The following is an 11,567-nucleotide window of genomic DNA, read 5'->3' on the forward strand; positions in this document are numbered from 1 at the left end:
AAAAAAAAAAAAAAAAAAACTTCACTGTCTTGTTTTTAACATACAGTTCTTCTGGGCAAATAAGCCTTTCAATTTTAAATTTGTGAAGCCTTAAGTACTGCATCTAGCAGTCTTTAGTGATGTAGGATATACACATGAAATAACCTGACTGTTTAGCTTGGTATTTAATTACATACTTCGTGTTTTCTATCCTCTTTTTTATTTGCTTTCTAAACAACTTCCCTATCCTACTTAGTGCTTCAATTTTAATCCTTTCACTCTTCAATTAATTCTAAAACATTTCCTGAAAAGCTCAAATACCACAAAACTAGAGGAGGAAAAAAAAAAAAAAAAAAGAAAAAAAAAAAAAGTAGAGTTTAGTAGAGTTTACATGCAGAGCAGGGATAGCATAATTTGCCTGCTTTTCACTTGTTATCCCTGTTACTTCATTTTGTATTCTCCCTTCTACATTTAAAATGTTTACTAAGAGATCATCAATAACAATTTATCATCCAATTATATTGGTAAATAAGTCACCATACTGCCACTTAACTATTACAGCTCTCTTGCCTGTTCCTTCCCTCCTTCTAGCTCTTTCATTCACCACACCCAAAACTTCTTCTCACTTACCTCACCTCCCCCACTTGGGCCTCATCAACCAGCCTACTGCACAATGCTGAGGATTAGGGAGATTAAGGTTTAGTAGAAAACAAAGGTGACAAAAATATCTGTTTTTATAAAAATTGCTATGGGATCTATTAAAGCAAAATCAGTAAGAACAAATAATAGGATTGAATTGTGTTTCTCTGTTTCAAAAAGTTGAAAAAAATGAAATCAGTTCTTGTTTTCTTGAGGAAAATCTAGTCTAAATTTCTTAAAAGTTTAGCCTGTGGCCCACTTGTAAATTATTCCTGCTAGAAAACAGTTTAGTTTGCATCTGCTACTAACTTAGCTCTTGTCCTCACAAACAGCTTATCAGAAATACTAATTTCTAAACTTTTTCATGTCTATTTACATTATAGTAAGATACAAATTTTTGTTAGGCTTAAATGCCATTATCCTGTAAATACTTCAAATGCATGCAGATTAATTACAGAGCAGGGAAACTGGAAATATGGAAGAAATCATAACAGAATCCTAGTGGCTAGTTAAACAAAATGGCTAAAATTGGCCAGCTAAGTGTAGGTTTTTGAATAATAAATTTATAAGCTTCTTAAATTATTATGTTATCCCTTAAAAATAGGTGCATCAGTTTAAGGCAAATGATTATTTATAAGTTCCTGAACAGCAACTTTGGATCAATGTATTGACTGAATATTTTGCTGAACAGATCAAAGTAGGAATAATAGCATTGGAATTTCAGTGACTATAAGGAAGCTTCAAAGTTTGCATCCATCAGGATAGCTGAGAAAAGTTCACACTTTTCTTTTTACTGCTCTTTAATTTGGTCTGCTCCTAATTAATGTTGGCTCACTGGAGCCGTTAACTCTCTCTAAAAGCAGCTGAGGTGTGTAGACCTTGACTGCCATATAAGCATGTTGTTCCTGTCAGCCTAACCTTCTTGATGCTTAGTTAGACAAAGTATAAACTGAAACTGAAGTAACCCTCCCCATCCTCCTTACTCTTAGACAATAACCTTTGGTATTTTCAAAATAAAGCTATGACTACTTTCTGCAGAGACTATGGTAGGCACTTTTAAACTATATTTTGGACTAGCAGAAAGAAATGAAATCCTGAATATTTATTCCATCACATTAAACACTTTATTTAAATAATAAGTCTAGCATCCAGGCATGAAGAAAAAACTTACAATGATGATCCTTCAAGTCATAAGAAGTCTTTGTATAAATAATTGTCAGGTGATAGTCTTAAACATGGCTATATTCTTACTCATATATACATATAAATATATATATATTTCTTTAAATTCAAACTGATCATACTAATTCTTCCTCAGAATATTCAAAATAAACAATGAACTTTTCTACTGAGAAGAAGAGGAACTTGTCATTAAGGCAGTTTTTGTTCATTTAGGTTTGGAACCTGATAAGGAAAAAAAACAGACTGCTTTTCTTGATTGCATTTGACAGAGATTCTATGATGACATCATTCTGTAATGATATTGCCAGTCTTTAGTTTCATATAGTTTTTGTGTGTCTGGAAGGGGAAGGACATTTTCTTATATGAATGTGATATAGTCTGAACATGTAACGAAGCTAACTAACCTTACTCTGTAAACAAGAAAAAGATATCTATTAGCTGTTGTGGTTATTGCTGGGCCTGTTCATGTAATCATGTTTTCTTTTCCAGAAATAACCAGCTCTGATTTTACATTCAAAGCCCGTATGATTTTAAAACCAAAATGCTTTTTTGAATTAAGATACTAATTTGCAAATCAATAGGTGAGAATCAAAATAAGCAGTATCATGTATTGGAACTGTATTATGTTTTGGATGCTGCTACTGAACCCATACACGTTTATCTGCATAACTGAATCACTCAATAAACATTGCAAGAAAACACAACCTATCTGGAAGGAAAAACAGTGTGACAAAAGGAGACATACTCTGAGGATTCTCCTGTTGCTCAGCAATGGCTTGCCACCCACATTGGAATTGCTCTGGAATACAGCAACGGGAAACATAATCACAGCACTTGTACAGCTGCAGATGAGGAATTACCAGGCTGCTTACAGTGATGATTATCACATGCAAATTAAAGTAGCCTCAATAAGGCTTGGAGCTTACAATAGTCTGAAGTCATTTTTATCTAGCTGACTGTTGCTTCTCACCCTTCTTCAGCTTCTCTTGATTCCTTTGATCTAGGCCAAAATTAGATATGCCAATGGCAAACTTGTTATTCTTTAAATTCTGAACTAATTTTCAACTAAGAATGAGAAAGTAAATTTAGAACACAAGAAAATTAGTTAATTGTGGATAGTATTGTTTTAGAAAATGATACCATTTGAAAACAAATAATATTAGATCCTCAAATTGTGGGGTAATATACTGGAGATATATTGGTCCATTTATAGAAATTTCACTAATGTTACTTACCTACCTACTACCTAGATAACTAGTGTCAAGAAACAATGTATTTGGCTTCAGTATCAAATAGTACACCAAAAAGTCTACTAATTGAAGCAAAGGCTAATTTGAACATACATCTTTACAGGGGCTTGTTCATTTCACCTGGGCTTTTGCAGTATTTATTTTGTCCTTTTAAAGTTTTCTTTAACTTTAATTCAATATACATTTGCATAATACACAACAATAATCTAGAACTCAGTAGAAATTATTGTTAGAGCAGGTACTGCTTTTCTAGCAGAATGATCTGAGATCTTAGAAAACAGTGATAAAAACTGAATGCATAGTCTGAAAACAAACAAACAAGCAAACAAACAAACAAAAAAACAGAGGCCATACAGTACTAGAAATTCCAGTAAAACACTAGAAGGAAACTACTCAGTCTTTCAAGGACATTCTATACAGTCTACTTACAAAGCCCATGTGAAAATTTAAGTTTGAAGTTACTTAAAACATTCATTGAACAGTCCAAAACTCAACTCTTACATGTAGACTTAAGCTATTGTAAGGCCGTTTAAGAGAGCTGTTATACTATTTCTAGTTTAGATTTAATTCTTCAGGGTATGCTGCACAAACAACATACAGGTGTTGTTCATCTGTCCCCTTTCTTGGTCTTTTTTTTTTTTTTTTTTTTTTTTTACAGGTCACTCCTCCCACAGTCAGCCTGGTAGAGCATTGACAAGATGAATGTGTCAGATCACGTGTGCCACAGCAAAAAGCTGGGCAGCTTTCAGGGAATATACGGTTCTGGAGGTGAACTCCTACCAGAGGATATTTTCTGTGTGACAGGCCATTCTCTGTGACCATGTGTTACAGGGAACCTGTTTCTTATTTGATAAGTGCTATCATTACATGACCTTATGCACTAAATGTCTGTTCTTTGTAATGTGTCACTGTCGACTTACATGTTGCAATTCAGTGGAAGTTAAGAGGTGTAAAGCCACTATGTATATGGCACTATGTATAACACTGTATTTGTACCTGGAACTTTTGTTGTCATAACAATTTCAGTCACAAACCACCCAGACTGATACAGTTTACACTACAAACATTTACAAATGCAGATGATTGGACTTTCCACTCAGTTATAGGAAGGTGACTCTTATTCAACAGTCTTAACAAACTAATATGTTACACTGGTATACCTACTGTAATCAGCCAAAAACTTGTAACATTATGCCTCTTTCATACTAAAATAATATAATTTTCTCACTAGAGCAACTGAAATTATGTACTGCCCTAGACTTGTTCCAAGCTGTATCAGCAGTTTCTTCCTCCTAGTTCCACTAGCATTACAGATAGATCATGCTAGCAGATGTAGTAAAAAGTAGTCTTTCAATATATTTAGATATAAATATGTTCATAATGAGTTACTGAATATTTACACTATTGAAATCTGCAGTTAAGACCAGCTCTGAGACGAGTCCCCAGCCATGTTAGTTATAAAGCACTACAATTGGGATGCAGAAGCTCAGCTCAAAGTTACAGATTGTTACTAACCCTATTTTTGAGGGGAAAAATAGACCAAAGAGATTGAAGGAATCATAAGTGGTCTGTTTTTCTCCAGTTGGTAAAGAGAGGGTGAAGAGAAGCTCTATCAGAAAGAGAAATCATCCTCCTGTACTTTAATATTCAACACACAGAACATGTAGAGGTCTATTGAAAAGGCCTGCAGTATATTGCTATATACAACAATAACAATTGGTGTTAGATTTAGAGATCAATTGCTCCTTGATTTAGAGAGTTATAAAAAGCAATGAGAAGAGTCATAACAGACGAGAAATACTTTCATTCCTTCATTGCATTTTCACTGATAGACAGAATATAGTCCTCAAAATATTCCTGAGAGGCAGTATTATCCACAGATTACAGTAAGAAAATGAAGACACAAAGAGCTCACACAACAAATGAGAATTAAATTTATAAAACAGAAGAAAAAGAATGAAAACTACAAAATGTTAATGTACAGGGACTTTACAGCAAATCAGTAAATACACAACATCTTCTTTTGACAGCATCTATTTTCTCAAAATACTAATTATGTAATAGATTTACTATTAATTAGTAATTAATGTAATTAGTAATTTTGAGGCCTTATCCTGGACAGCTCATTAACATATTGAAATGTAGATTTCTGTCTTGGAGTCTCACCTATGAGTTAGGATAAATGTTCTTCTGAAATTATCATTATCAAGTTTTAAACATTCTACCAAAAGATAACAGAAGTTATGACCATAGGGATGAGAATTTACATGCCTTCAGTGATAACTGTCACCCTGAAGTTGAATGAAAAGATGGGTTCCACTTGTAAGTGTAGTCATGTAGTCAAGTTTTGCAAATACAGGCTGAAGTTCCCTGATTTTCCATCATGATGGCATGTAAGAAACAGCTGAGTGTGTTCCATAGCTCCTACAATACATTTGGCAAAGCTGGAGTTAGGTGATGAGCATTTGCCCTAATAATCATACTGAAGGTACTTGACGTTGGAGTAGGGAATCCGAAGCATGTGCTATGGGGCACATAGATTTAGTCTATCGGTTATAAGATTCTCTATAAAACAGAGTGAAAGTTGTGTAGTTTGGCAGCATGTTCCTCAACTTAGTCATTATTGTGTCATCAGTATAAAGTTCAGTAGTATCAGTATAATGTTCACATTAAAAGAAATACAAGCTTAGACGGGCGTGTACCATTAACACTTTTCTTAATGAATCCTTTCCATAGTGGGTTAATGATGAAACTACTACCTCTCTAACAGGAATAAACAACTTAGAGCCAAGAATCTATTAACTGAAGGCTAAATCAACCCAAAGGGAAGAGAAATATCATTCAGTTTCATTGACAAACAAGCTATACGGACAAAATAATTTGCTTACTTAAAATTGTAGATTGTAGCAGAAACCAATGAAAAAATGTAAAAAGTCACCATACAAGTACTTCTTACCTACTCCAACTTCCAAGCAAGTCTCTGAGGCTTTTTAGTTCACTTCTATAATGCAATGAATTCACAGAATTCTATTTTCTATTCCTTTTATCACATAAAGCTTGATATATTCTGACACACAATGTAAACCCAAGCTCTCACTTGTTACCAGACAGAGAAGTATTAAATGATATCCAGACAGTAACCCCTCTATCTGACTGTTTTGTTTCTTCATGGTGACAAATTTAACTATATGTGGTGGGCTGACCTTGGCTGGTTGTCAGGCCCTCACCCAGCTGCTCTGTGTGTTCCCCTTCCCCCCAACAGGATGGGTAGAAAGTAAGATAATCTCATGGACAGAGATAAAGATGGGGAGGTAACTTAATACCACCACAAGGAAAACATAATTGACCTGGGGAAAAATAATACAATTTTTTGCCAATTAGAATAGAGTTGGATGGTGAGAAGCAATGCCACAAAAAAAAAAAAAAAAAAAAAAAAAAAAAGCCAACACCTGAACACCTTCCCCCCACCCTCTCACTCAACTTCACTCCTTAACTCTCAGCTCCTCTGCCTCACTCTCCCAACCCAAGTAGCACAGAGGGGATTGGGAAGGGGGGCTCAATTCATAACAGGTCCTTTCTTCTGCTCCTTCCTCCTCACATTCTTCCCTCTGTTCTAGCCTGGGGCCTCCCATGGGATATAGTCCAAGGCCAGCACAGGCATTGATCATTCGTGTTCTGTAGTTCTTTCAAGATAGACCTGCTCCATTGTGTGCCCTCCGCAGGTGTCAGTGTGGATACCTGCTCTGCCATGGTCTCTCCACAGGCTGTAGGGGAACTCTGTTCCACCATGGAGTGCCTCTTCCCCCTTGTTCTCCTCTGACTTTGGTGTTTACAGGGCTGTTTCTCAATTTCGCTCTCCCCTCATTCCTCAAACTAATGTGCAGCAGTTTTTACACTTTTTTAAATCTGTCTCCTTGAGGTGCCACCAACGTGGCTGCTGGGCCCAGCCTTGCCCTGTGGCAGGGCCATGGGAGCCAGCTGGAACTCTGCATCCAGCACAAGGCAGGCCAAGCCTTGCCTTCCAGAAGAGACCTGCATGCAGCCCCAGCTGCTGACACCTTGTCATGTAGACACAATACACTAAGGTCTCTTTCACAGTAACCAGAACTCTGGAAATTCAGAAAGGTTTCATGTTGTACTCCTACTTCAGCTGCTTGGGCTGCTGGAGAGCTAGTACTCCAGCACCCTGGAACTGAGTTTTGTCTGGTGGTTGACAATGGGTATTCACCCAGGTGATAGCTGTGCTCCTGCACCTCCAAGGGAATGCATAGTCCTTGGTCCAGTTCTGGATAGTCCTGCCAAGAACAGCTCAAGAAATACAACAGGGCAGATTTTTGCCCTATGGAGGGATATGAGTTATGTGTTTTCAAGGTGTAGGTTATGCAAGGGGGATTTAGCAATTACCTTTCCCTTTTCAAAGTCCTAAAAAAGTCATTTGCTGAGATGCTCTTCTATTTCCTGAGGAAGTCCTAGTAAATTGCTAGCTGTGTGGCAAGACTTTGAGTGATCCAATGACTGGAAATAAGAACTCTGTATTGTGCTGCAGGAAGCTGTGCTGATAAAACATTGCACTTGTGTAAAACAGAAAAACCTGCATAGAAGCAGAAAACAGGAGGTACAGAACTGGCTGTAAACACAAGCAGTGCTATGCCTGTTTTTCAAAGTAGGGGTGTGGGAAAAAATGGCCTCTCAACAACTGACAGAACTTCATGTCGTTCTTTAAGGCATATAAGATCTGGAGGAATCTGGCAAAATGTGTTCAGTCTGTTTCAAACCTGAACAAGAATCACTGTTTGAAATTTAAATCATCCTCTCAAAAGAGAAGGTAGCAGGGAACCCTGAAAGGTTTAACATATGCCTTTGTAAGGCTGGATTTGTGCTTGTTTATAGCATGATATTCAAGACAACTAGACTAAATTAATGTGTTGAGGTGCTGAGGTGCTGACAGATCATATCCTGTTTTTTTTCATATTAGGCTTGCAAAATACTGGACATCTTATCCAAGTTTCTGCAGTATGGTTCTCCAGTTTAAAATGGAAGTAAAAGCATTGCGATACATCATAGAGACTTCATAGAATCACAGAATCATAGAATAGCTCAGGTTGAAAGGTACCTTAAAGATCATCTCCTTCCAACCTCTGGTTGGAAGGGACCTTAAAGATCATCTAGTCCCAAGTTCCCTTCCATAGGCAGGGATGCCACACACTAGATCAGCTTGGCCAGGGCCTCATCCAACCTGGTCTTGAACAGCTCCATGGATGGAGCATCCACAACCTCTCTGGGCAACTTGTTCCAGTGCCTCATCACCCTCTGAGTGAAAAAATTCCCCGTAACACCTAATCTAAATCTCCTCTACTTTACTTGAAGACCATTCCCCCTTGTCCTATCATCTTTTACCCAAGAAAAGAGTCCTTCTCCATCTTTTTTATAAGACAACTTTAAATATTGAAAAGCTGCCATAAGGTCACCCTGGAGACTTCTCTTCTTTAGGCTAAACTATCCCAGTTCTCAGCCTTTCTTCATAAGAGAAGTGCTCCAGCCCACTGACCAAATTTGTGGCCCTTCTCTGGACCTGTTCTAGCAGATCTACATCCTTCTTCTGCTGAGGGCCCCAGACCTGGGTGCAGCACTCCAAATGGGCCCTCAAAAGGACAGAATAGAGGGGGACAATCACCTCCCTTGACCTGCTGGCCACCCCTCTGTTGATGCAGCTCAGGATGTAGTTGGCCTTCTGGGCCAACTACAGTGAGCACTGCTGGCTCATGTCAAGCCTTTCATCCACGGGAACTCCCAAGTCTTTCTCTGCAGGGCTGCTCTGAATGAGTTTGTCTCCCAGTCTGTCTTTATGTCTGGGATTGTTCCAACTCAGGTGCAGCACCTTACATTTGAAGTTGTTGAACCTCATGCAGTTTTTGTGGGGTCACTTATCAAGCTTGTCCAGGTCCCTTTGTTGTATCAACTGTATCCTTCTGTTGTATCAACTGTACCACTCAGCTAGGTGTCATCTGCAAATTTGCTGAAGGTGCATTTGATCCCAGTGTCTATGTTGTTGATAAAGATACTAAACGGTACCGGTCCCAGGACAGACCCTCGAGGGACATCACTCATTACTGGCCTCCACCTGGACATAGAGCCATTGACCACAACTCTCTCGGTGTGACCTTCAAGCCTATTCCTTATCCATTGAATGGTCCACCCATCAAATCTGCATCTTTCTGTTTTGTAGATCAGGATGTCGTATGGGCCATGTCAAAGGCCTTGCAGAAGTACAGGTAGATGACTTTGGTTGGTCTTTCCCTTGTTAACTGATGCAGTCCTCCATTACAGAAAGCCACCAGATTGGTCAGATACTATTTGACCCTCATGAAGGCGTGGTGGTTGACTAAGATCACCGCTTTGTCTTGCATATGCCTTGACTTCATTAAGTTTAGTAAACAAGATATTATTATTATTATTATTATTATTATTATTATTATTATTATTATTATTATTTTTAAGAAAAGTCTCAGAGGAAATTAACACTTTTATATTGATTGCAGGAGTGCATTTGTCTTTTTCATGTTTTTGAATGGAGAACTTTCAGTAATGTAGATACCAAACATTCCTGTCCATACTGGGTAGAACAACAAAGTTGTGTCTTTTCAATATGTGAATATGTCTGTAAGAGCTCATAATCATTTAAAGTAACTGATAAATTAAAATTTAGAAGATGTCAGATTCAAGTATATACAGATATCTTAAATGTTATTTTTTTTTTAGTTGAGAAATTCATACAAAAATATGTATATTAGAAATTCCACTGAAACATACATACAGTTTTAGGACAATTGTTATTAAAGTAAGTTATTTTCATGTAAATATATACACATATATTTCCGCCAAAGAGGTAAGGAATACAATAATATAACTAAATTCATGAACTACTAATTGCTTTCTTCAAAATATCCACTCCCTGACGTTAAATCATTAGTGCCCAATTAGTTGATTACCCTGATCTTTATCTGCAACATATAGTATCATGATGCTTGTCACCATTATTACAAATATAAAAACTTATATTAATTTTAAATGAGACAGCTCACTTTACCTGTTCACTCAATGTGCTTCTTTATTTGTTTATTGATTGATAGAAATTATTTTCGAACATGAAGAGTTCTACCAGATCCTTCTGTACATAGAAACTTTAAATACATAGAGTCTGGTCTGACCCCTCTCTATATGTCAAGTTTGCTTAAAAAAAAATCTATTGAATTGTACTATTGAATTTGCAGTAGGCAAAGTAGAAATGTTAAGCTTCATTGAAGAAAAGAAAAAAAACTCTGAGATCAGAATAAAATGATAATTACTGTTATAACAGTCCAGAAAATGTAAGTCCACTAGTGCTTTTAATTTATTCCTTTTTGGTTGTAAATGATAATTAGGCAATATTAAGAATTATTACTGTTTAAAATAAGAATTAATGCTATCTTCAGTTTCATTTCATATGACATCCTGAGCAATTTGATGTCATTTAAAATACATGCTGATTTTTTATAGTATTAAGGCAGCACATGTTCAAGGGGAGAAAACTATTTATTTATTCTGCATGTCATTAAATTTTATCCCTCAGTTCCAAAATGAGATAAACGTTAATACTTGTAGGGAAATCAGAGTACTTCAAGATATAGAGAAAAGTATGTGCATGTCTCTTATTTTGGTACATTCTGTAGCTATGAGAAAATTCCTGAGTTGTATTTATGAAAGTGGCAAGATAATGATTGTGAATTGCTTGAGATCACACAGCTGTCTGAGACTGATCTGTCAATTAAGCAAGTTTTTCCTGAGTACAGGAATAGAGGTGGATTATGTTTCGTTGATGGTATGAAACATCCTGCGGTTGACAGCAAAGATTTACCTTTAAAAAGATGCAATTTAGGATTTCTCATATAAATCATTTATGATTTATAAAATCACACATCTTAAAACTGTTTTTTAACTTGGCATACCAGAATCATGTGAGGTGAAGAAAGCTTCTTACAATTTATCATTACAAAACAAGAATTCTGGTGTTGATAAATGAAGATACTGTTTTATAGCAAGCAAACTGAAGAACTGAACTGCTTTGTTACAAATGCTTATGTAAATCTAAATAAATATGTCTTAAAGTCATTATGCTTCTAGGCAGTATTTGCTCTTGCAGTGTATTATTATTATTATTATTATTATTAAATTAGCACCTTAAAAAAGCTTAGGGGCCTATGCACAGCTTTTGAATGAGAGAAATAGTATGTATCTTTGTTCAAGAAGCCTAGATGGATGAATGTTTCTTCCTTCAATGCGCATTAATTCTTTCATGTTTTTAAAGGATCCAGGATTTTAAATTAGGTATTTGGTGTAAAGGGAACACTGCTGGAAGTTGCTTACAAAAATATATATATTAACTCTGGTTCTTCTCCGTATTTACAAAGCCTGTCTTCTCCAAAAATGAACCAAAAGATGACATAGTTTCTTCTTTTTGGAAGAAAGAATGCTAGGGAG

Source organism: Oxyura jamaicensis, chromosome Z (assembly GCF_011077185.1).
Source record: "Oxyura jamaicensis isolate SHBP4307 breed ruddy duck chromosome Z, BPBGC_Ojam_1.0, whole genome shotgun sequence".
In the NCBI taxonomy this organism is placed as follows: Eukaryota; Metazoa; Chordata; class Aves; order Anseriformes; family Anatidae; genus Oxyura; species Oxyura jamaicensis.